At 41.7% G+C, this 17,790-nt stretch overlaps 2 protein-coding genes across 3 annotated transcripts in view; one reads left to right on the forward strand and one right to left on the reverse strand.

Moving 5' to 3' along the window:
• Positions 1-504, reverse strand: part of LOC117610724 (uncharacterized) — a 63,385-nt gene extending 62,881 nt beyond the window's left edge. Inside the window, exon 1 of the transcript XR_004583000.2 lies at positions 361-504. The gene's annotated coding sequence lies outside the window, so the exon portion shown is untranslated. The remainder of the gene's footprint in view (positions 1-360) is intronic.
• Positions 505-1,086: 582 nt separating this feature from the next.
• Positions 1,087-17,790, forward strand: part of LOC117610718 (beta-1,4-N-acetylgalactosaminyltransferase bre-4) — a 28,334-nt gene continuing 11,630 nt past the window's right edge. The window contains exon 1 of one of the 2 annotated variants that reach the window (XM_034338431.2): positions 1,087-1,227. The gene's annotated coding sequence lies outside the window, so the exon portion shown is untranslated. Of the gene's footprint in view, positions 1,228-9,727; positions 10,317-17,790 lie in introns of those variants that run through there. The other variant, XM_034338430.2, reaches the window with a different exon arrangement.

Here is a 17,790-nt window from a genome sequence, read left to right on the forward strand (position 1 = left end):
AACCGATTGATCTTCCTTTTAATCCCCATTTCCGTGTACTCTTTGAAATTGCAAGAATAAAATGTAAAGATCGCGACATGAAAAGAAGTACAGCACGCTTTGGAAACCAATGAATTGCTGAATTCGAAAAACTCTTTTAATGTTTCTCTACCAAAAAGATAATATTCAAAAGGTATCAGAAACTGAGAGTATACAAAGGAAAAATAAGTACGCCGTTGACTAAAGTTTACCGAAACGAGATATTTTTCAATAATCACATTGACAATCCATAATCGCAGTACCGCCATTTTAAATTCATGCATCACACACGCCGCGATTACAAATTTCTACATTACTACATATAACAATTGAATTACTCACCGAATTATCGTAGATTCAGGATCTGATCGGCTTACGGTCCTTTCTCTCACGATTCAGGGTTGTTTCTTCCAGTATTTTCACAATCACTTCGCAAAATAACAAACTCGCGACTATTTTCCCGCTTTTGCAACCAGAAAGGTTGAAAGTAACCGAGGAGTTTAGTTCCGAAAACGACCGTCAGATGACGAGAGTAGTTCGTAAAACAACCGCAGCCAATATGGCGTCCTGGCTAAAGTAATAAACTACGTTCTCATTTTTGACACCGAAAGTTACCGGCGCTACCGCTCGTAGGCGCTGTTGGTCGCGTGTCCGTCTCCGGGAGAGCTCTTCTCCGAGGATGTTCGCGGTAAATATCCTCGGAACCGGAGATCCGTGTCTTCTTCGGTCCTCAAACTGTCCCGCGAGATCGTCGAGTCCGTACGACAATCATTCCTCAGCAAACATCGGGACGATTTTTAGCTACGTGACGTTTCGTAAATTATCCCGTTAAGGACAGTGTCTGTTTTACCGTGCGATCATGCCTCCGAGAATCAGCAGAGAGAGCGTGCTCCTGCAACCCGTCCGTGTACGAGCGTGACTTTCTCGTCCTCTCAGATGCTCGATATCGGTCATACGATATCAGTACAATCACATGCTGCCCGTACCGGTTCTCGTTTGTTTATTGTGACGCAATTCCAAGATAATTGACACAGTGACAAAGTGTGCGCGAATTAACGTTGGAATTCGATTGCGAGTGATAGAAGTGGAGGAGCTCTCGTATCGATGGTCCTGAAATCTAACGCGGATCGTGGAAGCTGTGGCTCGTCGTGCGGCTCGAAAACAACTGGAATCCGAGGAATTTCCCGTGACCCGGACCTACGAACGATCGTAAGTACTTTACAAGCTTTTAAACAAAACACGTTCGACGGTGTTCGAAAGTCATCGTCGATCCGGTCTCCCGATACTTTTTCCACCCGCTCGCTCACGTGACAGCCGACAACCATAGGGTTGTCATCGATGTTGACAAAAAACGTTCCGTATTCCGTGTTACGAATAAATCTCGTTGATTCGAAATGTTTGTTAAAACTGAGGTACGCGTAAATTTTACGTTCTACCGTTTCATTTGATGTTTCGCTTGTAACTGCTGATACACTACTGGGTGTATCCGGAGACTACGGTCGCACGAGACTGTTACTATGTTCGCGCGTACCTACATCCAATTCGTGTTTACAAACGTTCGAGCCAGAGCACGAAGGAAAGAAGAAACATATATCTTTGATTTAAGCATTATTAATTAATGCTCTGACGACCGGTGTACCACGTCGTTGTATTTCTGCCTAATACGTTGCTTTTTACGTCATTGTCTTTCACCTTATTTGTATTACTGCTGTATCGCGTTCGCGTACTGATTATAACGTGGACGTTGATCATTACGCGGCTCGAATACGATTCTATATAAAATTATAGCAGTTACGGATCCTAAGAAGTACGCAGCTGTGAAAACATTAATATCTTTCGCGCGTGTTCCTCGATGGCGAAATTAATTCTCGTATTTCCATGACCCGTCGAATTCGAAGCACGAACAATTGTGCAAATTTTGCTTGGAAACGAGGATCGCCTTCAAGCGGGACGATTATAGTTATTTACTTTTATTTTATTTATTTACGAAATAGTGATATTTAAAAGACCAGGGGAACGGACATTATCAAGAGTAGTGATTAGAATAGGTTACTGTAACAAAAGGTAAACGTAGCAGACGTTGAAGGAGAGTTAACGAGCAAATTCGATTGTTCGCTAGGACAAATCACGCATTGTTTCTTCTTTATCAGTAGCCTCGTCGCCTCGTGGAGCTTGGTTATACCTTCAATGCGATCATTGTTTCCACGTCGCTATTGTATTCTTTTGCCTGGTAGAAATCATTTAATCGAACTTGTTTCAACGGGACACCTTTTCGTTTGTTAAATTGGAATTTAATTTAGCCTGTGTTGCTTTTAACGAGTCGCTGAATGAGGTCTCGTAACGAGCATTATTTTAATACCGCCGTGGCAGCTGTTCTCTTTGTAATTCTATTCTCTTATTAAAAAAAGAGTCGAGCGCGGATGCCTGACGCAATTAAATAAATGAAACGATTAAACTGCGCGAATATCTAGCTAGACAGAGTTTTTCAATTGGTACGAACGTAGACGATCAAACGGGTGTACACATGTACCTACGCGAATGTACAGAGAGGGAAAAATTCGAAACGAATCCAGTGTCGGCGACGTATTACGTTAAAACAATGGGGGCCGCGTGTGCGATGACCTAAATGCGCGATAGTCCGCTTTTAATCTGCCGAGATGGAATGCACGCATCGATAAACGTCAGCCTGCTGTGGCTGACAATGTGCCACAAATTTTCTACCCTTTTCCCTGGATTTTCCTCCATTCCGACAGCAATCGGTGCCATGGTATTCCATATAAAACGACCAAATGGAAATGGAAAATCATACCTATACAGGGATTGTCTCTAAGCGGATAAGCTAATCCGAAATTGACTGATTTTATTTGCAAAAATAAATTCAACTTTTCGGGCCGGAGGAGAACGATTGAGAATTTATCGTAAAACTGTCTGAGAGTTACCAAAGTTTTCATGCAAATAAGCAGAAAGCTTTGCTTTCTTTTCTTTCCTTCGATGAGATTTTCTTCTTGACATCGAAAGTATTCAGGATTGAAAGGGTTAACTCGTGTGCTCGCTTTGGAAAATTCAACGGAAAACGTGTCTCGATGGTAAGTTGAATTTTTCTGGCTACACCGAGCCATCGATCATCGAGTTACTTGGCTCTATGACGACGGGTTATAATGTAAAAGTCGATACGCGTACAGTTTGTCTTACGATAAATCTCGTTATTAAAGATTCGGTTGACGTAACGCCGTTACCACTTACCTATATTAAAATGTTCTGAATTGTTGATACCACTTGGTCGATTATTTCAATAAAATGAAGAAAGAATGCTCGTTTTTATCTGATAACTTTAACGTGTTGACTACCACGAAGTTCAAATGGGGATAGCGAGGCAAAATGCCAAAGAGCTAAAGAAAATTTGTATTGTGGAATTATTTTTGGTTACAGAATAATACCTAAAAATATCTTGCATCGAGTTTATTTATTTTAAAACTGTATTTATAATTTTGTGATGCAAAAATTTCAAGTTGTTTTTACTCTTTTTATGCCACACAAGTGTCAAGTGGTTCGATGCATCTTACTACGGCTGTCTGTTTTCACTGTGCCAGTGAACGCGAAATGAGCTGTTCTTATCTTCACCAGACACGGCTGAATCTACTTAAGCCAATCTTTCCGTTTTCGTATCTTCGTCATTTACGCGTTAAGTACCGAAATGAAAACGGTCCGTGTGTACTACGGCATGGAACACTGCAAGATACAAACATTTCATTTTCCGCAATTTCATTACGTTGCTAGTATTCTGAATAATTGTAATTCCTGTCTGACCATACACGACTGTTTTCACTGCGGCATTCGACGCGTTAAACACGGTTGCGTAAAAAGAAAATTTTGCCAGTATTTCGTGGCGAAATACGGGAAAATTTCTAGTAAATGGAAAACGCGATATTAAATTACCTTCGTTCGAGGTGAAATTTCCCCTCGTTGTTCGTTCTCTCGTGGTATTTTATGAGATTCGAAGTTCGTTCGCGCATCGCCGAGAGTGTAGGCTGATGTTCATCCGAAAGTAATTAGAAGTTTATTGCGCTTGTTCGTCGGAAAAAAGTTTTTCGTCAAGAGGTATCAGGTGGTCGTATTTCCCTTTCAGCCTCGTATTTTACGTTCGTGTTCGTATCGATAGATGATATGTTTGATCTGTGGGAAAAGCAACTGCTCGAATCTCAATTTAATTATCGGCTTTTCGATTCAATTACTCTAACAATTTTGTGTACGTTTTGGTACACGCAATGTTTTTAAAACGCCACTGAATATATTCCAGCATTATCTTGATGTTTCATTAAATTAAAAAAAGAAAAATACCCGCAACGTTGCGACGTTACCAGGTTTAACGATTCGCTATAATTTCTGCAATGAAACGTTAATGAAAGCGAATCGACTTATAATGTAGGGTTGCTTTTAGAGACAAACACGTGCGACGCCCGTGGCAATGTCGTACGATAATTACGGCAAGAAATTCCTCTTACCTTCGCTCCCTCTCGCGATAAACGTATTCTCATAACTTTACGAAACACTTTACGCTTTGCTTGCCACATTACTTTACTTTCATCGCTCTGTCTACAGTCTACAGTCTACAGACCGTAGAAAGAAAACACTGCTTAAACTGGTTTTAGGCTAATGATAACGCGTCAGTTTTCCGCGTCACGCTGAATGGATGTTTGCAAAATAAACCTAACAACGGTTAAAGTTCTTTTTTTAACTCTATTGTCTTCTCTGGGTGAACGATAACAGTGTTTCTTGGCCCATTGTGGTCATGTAATGTTGCAGATTAGAAACGAGGCCAGCCTCGCAACCGAGAAGCGTGAAAATTCCACTAAATTGTCACGTGGCAACGGTTCAATTTTGGCGTGTTCTTCCTTTGGAATTTAATTCGATAGGATCGTGTTTCTTTTCAATAAAGTTTCAATATCTTTTGATATTAGCGTAGAATTAGGAACGCATTGATTAAGCGTTAGTTAAAACTGAAAGGCTGAACAAGGCGAGGAAGAACACGCGAACGTAATCAGAAAGAAGAAAGAAGAAAGAGACTGGGCCACCGATGAGTTATGAAGCTCGTGGCTCGTTTATTATCGCAACGGCGGGGTTAATCACGCTCCGTCTAACAATTTCCTTGTTAAACTCTGCCCTGTTGCTGACGATGCCGGGATTCGTGCTATTTTGCGGTACCTTCCGCAACTAAGCTAGCTAGCAAAGTTATCCTTGCCTTCTCTAGTGTTGCACGTCGAATCATCTACGGAAAAAAAACCCTCTTGATTTTCTTCGATTCATTGGAAAAAGGTATTTAATAATCATCTACAATCCGAATTTGTTATCGTAAAAGTCAATGCTAATTTTTACGATGCATAGAATTCTTTTTCCTGCATTTTTCGTCCCTGAATTTCCTCGAATATCGTTCTCGATATTACAAGCGTCCAAGCTTACAAACTTTCAAACGATTCGGTTGGAAAGAAAAAGAAAGGCTCGATCTTGGATGCTTTTATTGGTTACCTAAGCTCTGTAACGAACGTGATCGGAAAGGAAATTTCTTCCTTGTAGGATGCCGGCTAACCGTGAAACAATAAATCGTGATTTTGTTCAGTTTCGTTGCGATTTTTCGGAGCACTCGCACTCGAGCGAACGCGTTCGAACGCATTGATATTTTTGGATAGTTTACGGTTCGCAAGTGTTTCCAGGTTGGCTGGTAGGGTATAAGCACGATAATGGCCAACTCCTACCCTGTGTAGGCTTCTCTCAGCTACTCTCGGCTTTTGGCAAGTACGTGCTTCTCCTATATTGCTTGCCTTAAACGAGCCTGCCGCTGATCGATGCGAACTACGTGTCCCGCGTTACGAGCCAACACCCTTGAAAATATTTTACAAACCTCATTTATCCTACCAAGCTGGATTTCCTCGTTTAACGCCGCCCCGTCCCGACTTTCCTCCATCTTCTCGCTGTTTCGTTCTTACTACCTCTCAACGTTTAGAAACGAATAAGAGATGCTTTGTTTCACTTTCATTTTGCAATTATCTGACGCCAAAAAAAGTATTATTTTTAGACATGAAAATAAATAGCGGAGATAACGATATTGATATCAGAGTGTGACGAGGAGTTATGGAAAATCTCGAGCTTACCTCCTGTCGCGCCGTTGGATACATACATTGCAAAACGGTTCTACTATATTTGGAAACGGTAGGGAGCAGAGCGAATGCGGGAAAATCGTTGCCAGGATACTCTGACCGTTCTTGGGGATTAGGCGTGCCAGAATTGCGAAATGTTGTGCAATTTCAGGAACCCTCGATAACGTAATCTCAACCTCTAAGGCTTCTTGCTTCTTAATCGTGCTGCACCGGTTATTGCAGTTTTCGCTAAACGAATGCCACCCTGTACTACGAGTTTTCTTTACTTTAAACTGGAATTCTTGCCTTAGAAAGGTGTCGATGTATGCAAATCACGTTTCCTTGAACGACCAAGAATAAGACAGATGCCCGATATTGGTTGCGAGCAAAGTTCGACGCGTATACGGATTCTTTCATAATTCATGGAACTCGCTTCATTACGAACCAACCATTTCAAAACTTATTTTAAATAAACATATGGATTACTATTGGAACAGCTGTTCTCTTCGTATCATACATATCGTCACGGTAGTTTATTATACTACGTACATACAGTATGTGGATTTGCATATCGTCAAGGAAAAAGTTGCATAAGAGGCAGTTTTTTCGAAATATGAAATCTATTGTTTTATCGTTCTCTTTGCGCGAAAGAAACACAGACGGTATATGAAAAAGAAAATTTAGGTTACAATTATTCGCTCGTTTGCACTAATTGTTGCGTTGTAACCATCTGGCAGGATCCGATGTAAATTGTAAAGGCAGGTTGCTACTGATAGCCGTAACATCAGTCGATCGTTGGATTCTGGAGTTTGTTCCTGGTGTTTCCGCATTTGTGGTAAACGCTTGCATCTCTATTTCAGCCATAATCGTTGATTTTAGGTTTACAGTGCAGTACACTTGCGGCAAGTGCTGTTCTCCCTACTAAATACCGTGTACTCCTGATACGCGCAACACGTACAGTGTTTCGAGTTGCATATAACACGATACATACCATTTCGCTTCGTGATCTTGCTACGTTTAGAACAATCGGCTATAGTTTCAATATCTATCTCTTCATTCATAAAATCAGGATACAGTTCCTTCAAAGAAATTTGGTTGTCTTCTTGCAACTGGATCCGTGTAATTGAAATGCGAGGATAATAAGGTGGAGATGAATGAAGCTGTGTTTCCGAGGTTACGAGCTACGACACAAAAGCCAACGGGTGCCAAGATAGAACGTCGCGTCGGTTAATTTGTCTGTTTATAATTTTAAAGAGAAACACAGTTAGCACATTGGTCGGTAGCCTTCCATTTTCAAGATAATTCACGTTGAGTCATCTCGTAATAATATGCAATCATAGTTAATGGGATGGGTTGACCAAGTTTCAATGTAGTTATCCTAGAAAACTACCATTTTCTGGCCTCTGCAATTAGCCGATCAAATGTTTGACGAACAATTTTTACTCTATCGCGACAGTATCGACACAAGGAGGAAATTGTAACGTAAACCATCTGTCGGGTGATTATTTGAGCGGTTGCCAAAACGCATGATCGTTAGATGACAATTAACGGTCAGCTAAAGCGGCACGAACGAGACCGTTCGAGGTAACTTAATTTAGCGTAAAGGCACTGTTATAAGGCTACTAACATCTAGTTGCGGTGCGATGTCTCGATCGGCTTGATGATAAGCGTGAACAGAGGGCGATTAATTACGTAGACTTAACCATCTCGTTCCACGGTAGTTGGAGCACCGTGCAACAAGATCGAGGGACATACCGATTAACCAGCAGCTATTTCTCTGATTCTTCGTTGAGATAGCAAAAGAACTGGCTTTGCACGAAAGAGGGCTCGTTTTCCCTTTTGCAAAATAGATGCTCGACGATAAAACGTTCGGTACCTACTTTGTGTTTCGGTTCGCAAATGGTACTGGATTCGTATTGTACGTATTTGCTTGAATTCCACGGTAAGGAAAAAGAAATTATTTCGATACCGTTCTTTCTTATCCGGCTGCCGGAAAGAACAGTGGGGTGTAAATTGGCCGGCCTCCAAGACACCTCGTCAGCGCTCGGGAGCTTAAGGGAGCGAAAAAAAAGCAAGTATAGAAGGCAGCAAGTCAAGTGGGAATATATATTTCCCTTATCAGTTTTTGCACGGAGAGCGTGCCCACTTTCCACCAGCACCAGAACATAGGTCGATGGCCGAATTTAAAGGCCGGTACTACGCGGATCAACGGGACGTTTTATGCGAGAGAATCGAATTCGATCGAACAGAGTTGATGATACCTATCCGCTTTTTTTTGCAGACACGCTCGAACAGAGAGTCATAGATTATATCTCGTACTTCGCAAGGTGTTGAATGCGTAACAAACTGTTCGACGAAAAGGTTCAATCCTGCTTCGAAATTATTGAAAGAGTAGAGAAGTTTGCAGGGGTGAAAATTTTCTGACTTTAAACGGAAGTAGCCGGTGCCAACAGGTCGATTCAAAATGGCGTCAGATTTCATTGTGTTTGGAAAAGGCGAACGAGCGACGCTTCTGTTTCCTCGCGTCTCACGCCCGCGGCGCAAACCTCTTTTACCTTTTTATATTTAACACCTTGCTCGTGTGCGCTATGCAGAGAAACGGCGCGGCGCACACATTGTTGAAGAATCCATACCGGACGCGAAGCAACGTGTACGCGTTGACACTAACCGTGAGAAGATCACGGTGCGAACCTTCCTGCAGAGCACCTGTGTGTATCGTTGAAGGATATACACGAACGTTTATAATTGCGTGGAAAATAACGTGATTCGGTTCGATACAGCGGTGCTGAATTCTGAATTCTGGGAAAAGTTGGGAGCAACTGATTCCACTTTCTGCGAAAGATTTATCTTACTTATTATGAGACCGTTGAAAGAAGCGCAAAAAAACACGCTATTCGACGCGTATAATTTCTTCGCTCGCTTAATTAAGGGGTTCTTCTAAATAAAAATAAAGTGAACAGAGTGAGACACAGAAGGCTACCACCCACAATACCAGTGTCATTCACGTTTTTCGATGGACGGACTGGTCAACCGACCAGTCACCCGATGAACGTATGATTCGTATTTCCTTTAGCCGGATACGTTTCGACGATCACGATCAAAGTTTGCTTTCGGAACAAGTTGATACTTTCGTTTTGGTCGGTCACTCGCTCGTTTGAATATCCTGCACAGGAAGCGTAGTGAAATTCAGCGGACCGAAGATATCGCGTGTCTCGGTATCCGGCCCCTTTCCATGGACTTTAATTTCGTGTCTGTACCCGAAAACATGGCTACCACCCACGTTCCGCGTCCAATCCATTCATTTTTCCCCGCGAATCTGTTCGACTGTCGCACGGGGTTATCGCAGCGAAAGCGATAATTGACAAACTATCGGTTACTTTACTCGGTTCGACAATTACCGTAATCGATGCTCACTAATGTCGCGTAAAATTCCATAATCCGTAACCTTGCCTGCTTTCCCGCGGATTTAATCGTTCTATATCCGTACGACTCAATTAAAGAGCGCGTTGACTGTCGGTGGTCGGTGGTCTACAGACACGAAACCAAACGGGCTCTGACCAATCGCGCCAGGCGTCGTTCGTTCTTCTCGTCGACGACGACGATGACGACGACAACACGTCGACGTTGGCGTCGACTCGCGGCCGGTCACCTCTCTTCGCCAGTCTACGCCGAGACGTCGGCTGCTTCGACTCGACTCCGCTTCGCGTTCCGCTCCATTCCTACCTCTTTATCGTTCTATTCTATCATTCCGTGCCGTTCGAAAACATTTGTCGTCGTTGTCGTCCAGTTGTAGCAAGCAAGTAAGGTGTGCGCGAGGTGAACGGCGAACGGCGAACGAAAAGAAAAGAAAAGAAAAGAAAAGAAGAAAAAGAGACGCGCTGGAGAACCGGTTGCGTTGAGAAGGTCAGTTACTGGATCGGTGTCACCTGGACCGTTCCCTCTCCACCGTGTTACGCTAATGGCTTCGAAAGAAGCCCGCGAAGGATAAACTTTACGCTAGAGACTGGCCAGCTGGATGAATCTGGCGTTGGAAAGGCCAAGGTTGCAAGCCTCGCGTGGTCTTTGTTTTACGGAGCAAAGAGGAAACGGAGTGTATCTGGCACGTGGGTGAGCACGGAACAGTTCTTGTGCTTGGTTCACCGAAAGATCGAAGGGAAAGTGAGAAAGGTAAGCGTTACGCAACACCGATGTTACGATCACCTCCTCTTCTTCTTTTCTCTTTTGAATATCTGCTACGCGTGAAACGCTCGACGAGTGTCTGATCGCGTTCGTGACGGTATTACGAATCTCTTTCGCTTGTAAAAATACAAGTCAATCGAAGCGTGCAGCTTACGAACAAGTTTATAACATATACCGCCGAAGTGCTAATTATAACGATGCTCGAAACGAAAGTTCGTTCGACTAGAAAGTGAAATTTTTCAAATGTTCAGCTTGTGAAACGAAGCGTGTATATTTGATTATTCGCCAATCGAAAAATTGGAAGAGATTCTAAGGGCTTGAGCGCAACCTCTCTAAAATTCTATTCTATCAATTCTCTCTTATTCGATTCGCGATCGATCTCGATCTTACGTATTTACCGAACGAAACTTACGAGCTTTCCAGATAGATTGGTAATTGTGAAAAGAATAGAAACGTTTCAACATCGAATGTTGAGGGCCGTTGGGTGCGCAGAGCTCGCACGTCGAGTGGAAATCGATCAGAAAATATTTACTTGCTCGTGAAAAGATCTCGTGGTGGTTACGGTTATTCGCGGCAGGGATTCGCGTGTTCTGGTAAGCTTAATTGGCAGACAAGCTTATCGACAGGGAAGAGCGAGAAGGGTACAGCAGAGAGGAATAACGTTGCCATTGACCCGTGCGCATTAAACTCGATTGATAGTAGGTCGAAAAGTCATAAATTGTCACGCCTCCCAGGAGTGTCGCGTGAACCATGACATCGTTCAACTCGCGTTTCTTCGATTTCGATCCACCTCTCCTCTCCTGTGTCATATCGCGAACAATTTTCCACCAACGTCACTGCTCGACGAGTTTCACGAGTTTAATATTTATTTTTTACCGACTTGTCAGGCACAATGTACAAAGTTCGTTCTGGGAGGCGAAACAGGTATTGAACACTTAGACTAACAATAAGCGATATCTGCTGATGTCGGATTATCGTAATTCTTCGTTCGTCTGATTGATAAAAGCTCGAGACTCTATGCACCTCAATTGCACCGTGAACGTCGAACAACGTTCTCAAGATCTACGTTCATTCACCGTAATCACCAAATTGCGTATTGTGTCGGTTTATTAGCGGTGAATAAGTAAATTATCCGCGCGTGAACGAGTTTCCTTCGCGGATCTAGTGACGCACGAATCTCCAGGGAAAACCGTTCTTAAATCGAGCTGTAATCATGATCGTAACCTTTGTCCTCGCACGTTACTATCTTTTCCATTCTGTCTTCGTTCAAAGCTTCTTTTTTTTTTTTTTTTTTTTTATTTAAATATTCATTCGTTCGAAACGAGAAATCTCCTGAAGATTTTTACAGTTGAAAGAGTTAGAACCGAGCGAGAATCTCGATCAAAGTTGTAAGTTGTTAATTAAATTATCGTCGTCAGGTTTCTTCCATTGCGCTCGCACACGCGAATATGTAGAAATCTCACGAAACGGAGAAACGTTCGAGAAACATACGGTCGACGCGATGCGACACTGAAACCTGATTAAACGCGATAAATGTCGATTTAACAAAAATGAAACCCTACTTAACGTTTCGCGCAATTACCTTACGGTACGTTTTACCGTATTACCTAAGCCATTGGTATCGATAATACATGGCCAATCAGTGATCTCGTTGGCCGACCTTCTTCGATATTTACAATTCAATGTGTCTCATTGTCAGACACAAAAGTTGTTGGAAATCTTTTTCGCGCATTGTATAAGAAGAATGTAACTCCCTTTAATGTAAGACACGTAACGCTTGCCATCTTGTAACGATGGGACTCATAGTCAGTTGCATCGATTTCAAACAGGTTTTTCCATTACGATTCTAAACGATCACAGCTGGTCTGTCATCGTCGGCAATTAATAATGGATTGTATTGAAAAGGATTCGAACGATGCGATAGAACGTTGACGATCATTAATTCGCTGATAATCTCCTGCATGTTCCATCTGGGATTGCTTGCCAGATAACACTTACGTCTACCTACATCGTATTACAATAAGCCTGTATTTTCTAACTTTATTCAGCTACGGATAATCTGTTTAAATATTTCCAGTACGCGTTTAAAAAACAATTCGTCGGTTGAAAGCGGAATAACGAAATTTACAAGTGTAACGTTCCCTTTTCTCTGGGAAATTTTAATGAAATTCAGCTCGCTTCGCTTCGAAACGTTGCGTTGGAATGAAAAATTAAACGGACTAACGAGTTTTTAACGTGGAGCTTAAATGTTAGATCGTATAAATAGAGCAATCGAGGTAAAGGCGAAGTTGGATAGGAACGGTTCGATGTAATTTCATCGGTGATATTTCACAACATCTTCGCGGATCGTTACTCGTTCTTTATAATTCAATTCTTAATTTCTAGCTACATTTCAGGTAAGCTGCAAGCACGCGAACAGAACAGACAGTGCTCCGCGGTTTGACTGACGATCGAATAGATCCATTTATGTCCTAAGCTAATTAATCTCGAGGTTACTCTTATTAACCCCTCTACCGTGTAACCATTTCGCGTCTACGGCGATCTAGAGGTCACGATACAATACGTTTCCATTTACTTTCGACACGTTTCTCACCTCTTTCTATTCGTGGACGCGGCGCGGATTTGTTCGAGAACAAGTTTCCATTTCCATATCTCCGACCACTTTGTTTATCCTCTTCAAGACTTCTGCTTGATATTCAAAAAATGTAGAACGCGCCTCGAGGACAGAACCGTCTCAATTTCATTCACAAGATTTTCTAAATATTTTCCAACTCGAATTGTTTGCCTCTCTTTCATGTAAACGCACGCGAGCTTATTTTTCCTAGTCAAAGGCAGATTTGTATGGAAACTGCTACCGCCGATATTTCTACGATATCTTGTTCGTTTTATTGTCCAGTAAGGTCAGAATAGACATATACTCGAATGTTTTAAAGGTCGATCGATTGTCCACTTGGACTTGTTCCAAAATTCGAGCTACCATGAAATCGCTTTTCCTACTTTATTTTCTACCTATACATAGAATGCGTCCTTTACCTTTTACCAAGCAGTTTACTTCCTATAGTGTGGATTACCCGAAGCATTATATTAATGAAATTTATTGGAAGTTAAACGCGCAGCTAGAAAATACTAATGAATTTTTCTTGCAACCTCATTCCGATTTTTTTCAGTCGGTTGTAGTTTGAAAAATGTCGATTACGATAACATACCAACGCATCCAGTATCGTGGCAATTAATATTCAAGGTTCACCATCGATCGTTAACATTTTTCTTTTTTTTTTATTATTTCCTCTGTTGAGTCAACAATAATTGATCTCGACTATTCAGTTGATTGCCGTTAATGTACAAACAGTCGAGAAATTGATGACGCTTTTTACACGGTAGTCAATTAGAAATTAGAAAATTTCCTTCGATAAAGATGTAAGTTGCGTGTCTTTGTAATTTCGATCTAACGAGACAACACTTTTTCTGTTCGTTTCCCTTTTATACCATTTTAGTATGCTGGTCACGGTTTTCCACGTGAAAGGACTTTACGAGAAAATTCTGTATTAAAGGAAGAAATAACAGCTAGTACAGCTACGTTGCTTTATTTTCTAGCCTCGTAATCCTTTCGAGTTGGCCAACTATTTCTCGAATTTTTTCGTTGCTTCTGCGTATACCTACATGTATTTCCGAGTTTTCTGATCGTGTAAAAAATCTGAAACAATATCGCTTTGTGGTAACACATCGTAATTGTGTTTAAAACGTATCACATTGTGCGTGTTACACAATGAACGATTAACGTCAAAATTATTATTTTTTTTTTTCGTCGCAAAGCAAAAGGATGATACCTGAACGTTACAGACGCAGTTTTCAAGCGAGTACTTTACCATAAGATCGAGGATACGCGTAATTTACGATAATGTCAGAGTGTTCTGACGTAACTCGAATTTTCTTGCACGATCGTTGTCTCTCGTTACGCTTCAAGACTACGAAAGAAGAAAAGAGTTCCGGAGTTCGCACGATCCACCCTTGGCGTGTCTGCGTTATTGCTGGAATCAACATTTTTCTGCCTTGTTTCAAATGGTTGTTTTCGAAGCAACATTCTTCGTACAAGCACACATATGGTGGATCGTTACAGACACCGCACACAAGCTAGGTAATTCATAAATAATTTATGTCGCGAGTTTGACGGTCACGCGATCCCGATCGTGTCATCCGCTTTTTCCCTGCTCGTTTGTGGCCACCGAATCAAATCTATCGATGGGTCATCGTCGAGGAACATTGCATTCCGTCGTCATTTGCATTCGTCGTTAACGAAACTATAATTATCAACGCGTCGGTTGTCAGAACTTTTCAATCCAGCGCATCAATTTCCCATTTCGAATCACAGTTGTAATCTTAATGATATTCTTAATGATATTCGAACAAGTTGAACCGAACGGTTCCCATGACAGGTAACAATGTTGATCGTTAACCAACGTTCTATTCGTTGTTAGGAAAGTAACTGTAACCTTCGAACAGCGTGATAAATTGCGAAAGAAATTGCTTTCTTTGAAGGTGGTTCAACCGTTATCTTTTGCCTAGCAGCATAAGAGGCATTATGAGAATGCAGAAGCAGCAGATTACGTATAATCATTGAAGCATAGTCGCGTTTGACAGGCCGATGCGATGCGAGAAACACCGGATGCGTTCACGCGTATCGGTATTTGGCATCGTGCCCGACAACCAAAGAAGAAGAAGAGCCTCCTTCCTCAACTTGAACAGTGGCTTAACGCATAAACAAACTGTCCTTCCAACGTTGAACGTGTAATTCATCTCCATCCTCTTGTGACAGACCTTCCCGAAGGGTTAAACCTGTTAACCCTTTCGCTGGAAAAGCCGCGTGCATACATTCCTGTGTCAATGATTACTTTACCATATAAACGGGGGAAAAAATAATGATAATTGAAATTTAACTTTATGCTCCGTCTTTCAATGACTTGAAAACGACGTGAAAATTGTTCTTGGACCACGATCGATCAACAAGCGACATTGTTTTTTATTTCTCTTTTTGCCTAACGCTAAGAATAGCCGTTGCTTTACGATCGTTGTCGATTGTTGCTGCGGTTTCATTGTTTCCGTTTGGTTACGCCCGTCTAAGCAATTTGATAAAAACCCGTATGCCGTGTGCAATCGACGCTGCAAGAACTAATCGAAACTTTTAGCGCGACGTTGCATCACTTCGAACGGAAATTTATTGAGTAAAATTGTTAATCGACTACGAAAGTAGCCACGAAATCGCTAGAAAAATGACCGATTTCTGTTCTTTTTCTCGGCCCATATCTAGAGTCTAGAGTCTAGAGCAAAGCTTCTCGCGATACGCTTTCGTAAAAATCTATCCGATAAATCAGCATCCATCGGAGAATGAAAATATATCTTATCGCGTTACGCAGACCGTGTCGTATTTAAGAAAGTATCTACAGAATTTTAATCGTACCGTAATGTCAAATAGCAAAAATCAGGGGCGTTCCCGATAAGATTTCCAACATTTTAGTACGCGTTCCTGAGTGGATTCTACGGAACCGTGTTTTATCATTGTAACGAGATATTATTCACCATCTGCTATCTGCTCCGCTGTATCACTTTTTTTTAGGCCATTAATCCTTTGGTGGGTGTAAACTTGTATATGGGTTTATACGAAACGAATATTGTAAACTACAAACGTGTTACGTACACATTGTAGATATCTATACGCGTATAATTCTGATTTCATCAGTAGTTTCTATATTTGAATCGTAAGTGCGAGATAGAGGAGCAGCTTCCACGCAGGTTACCTAACCACGAAAAATTTATTAATAGCACCTTTAGATGAGATCATAAGGTTTGGTAAGGTATTTTGGTAAGGTATCTCCTAGAACAGCCTGCGTCACCTCGATTTTCATCTAGCTACGATGCATATATCGATACCTATTTAACGCGAACGCGAAACGCGTGGGATGAAAAGGGAAGCCGGGAGGAATGCAAATTACTGGAAAGAATGAAAGGGGACGGGATGGGACAAGGTCTTTTCAGCGAGCTTCCCTTTTCAAGCCTGTAGCTTTTCGAGCTCGAACGATCCGAGATTCGTGCGTCGGAGTTCGCAGGAAAAGGCAGCAGCTCGAAGAAAGGGTTGCGGTTGGCAGCGGGTCTAGGTGGATGGCTGAAGCTAACTTACCCGAGAAGGGGGAGAGAACGTCGTGCATTTTAATTCGAGCCTCTTCAAGCCCCCTTCTCCTCGTTTCCACTGCTAGTCTGGCCCTTCTATGGCGTACTGTGTCCTCTTTACCTTTCCTGCCCTTCGGCAAAAGTTTACAAAACGAGTAAGCCCCTCGAGCGTTCCCTCCCTCCATTGGATACCTACTCTTTTCCATAGAGGTGTCTCTTATCCGAATACCACAGAAAAAAAGCAACTTTTCTTCCCATTAATGGACATCCAGTGAAAATGTTGCACTGAAATTAACCAACTACATACAACTATGCGGTTAACGAGCAAAATCAACTTCTTCAATAACGTTAGCAGAGAATTTGTTGCTTTGTTAAGGTATTCTATTCTCCTTTCACATCGTGCAGACAACATTCTGGAAAAGTTTGCAACAGTCACCAGTTTTTTAACCGTTCGACTCGTTTCACTATCGCAAGCCACGTTTTCTGGAAGGAGAAGAAAAAGAAAGGACTCGGTTCTTTTATCCTTGGCTCTCTATTTCACCGAGCAAAAAAAGGAAGCTAGAATGGAAAGAAAAATTACACCCGAGAAGAATAAGGTCTCCTCGTCTCTTTTTATCATCCCATTTTCTCTTAATTTTCTTCTCTTCTATTGAAACGTAGATAAAAGTGTCCGATTTTTTTTTTTTCTTTTCGAAATTGAAGTCGGCTAATTACGCTTGGCAAATTCGTGGAAATCATTCGACGAATAATCGAGTACATGCAAGTTCATTTCTGCAACATCTATTTACAGAAGTATGAAAAGCTTCTGCAAATATATTTATGACGGATACGATAACTCGTTGCTATTCGATCGTTGGAATTTATTCAACGTTAATTACATCGCACGCGACTGAAAGGATCATAAATTTTTTTAAATGAGCCACGTTGCGCGTCCTCGTGGAATTAATTACTATCTCGGATTTATCCACTTAGGCAACGTTTAATTTCATTTTTCATTGGCTAATGTTGAAAGCGGGAATCTCTTTCTACTATTCGCGATTCATAAAGCAGTCAAGCTGATTGTATGTACAACAGAGCTGTAGATTCGAAGCGGAACGATTGGCGATCGTTTTTCTCCGGTGCAACGTGCCTTCGTTTCGTTCGAACGAGTATCATTTCGAATACGTACCACGTTGACGCGTGTTGCAAAAATGGGCAGATATTCAAGGAAATATGTACCTCGAACTGGTTGCAATTCCAAGAAATTTATGGTGTTCGATGCTGCTCTACATCGCGAGTAGTCCCCCCGTGTCTGTCCTCT

This window comes from Osmia lignaria, chromosome 3 (assembly GCF_051020975.1).
Source record: "Osmia lignaria lignaria isolate PbOS001 chromosome 3, iyOsmLign1, whole genome shotgun sequence".
Classification (NCBI taxonomy): Eukaryota; Metazoa; Arthropoda; class Insecta; order Hymenoptera; family Megachilidae; genus Osmia; species Osmia lignaria.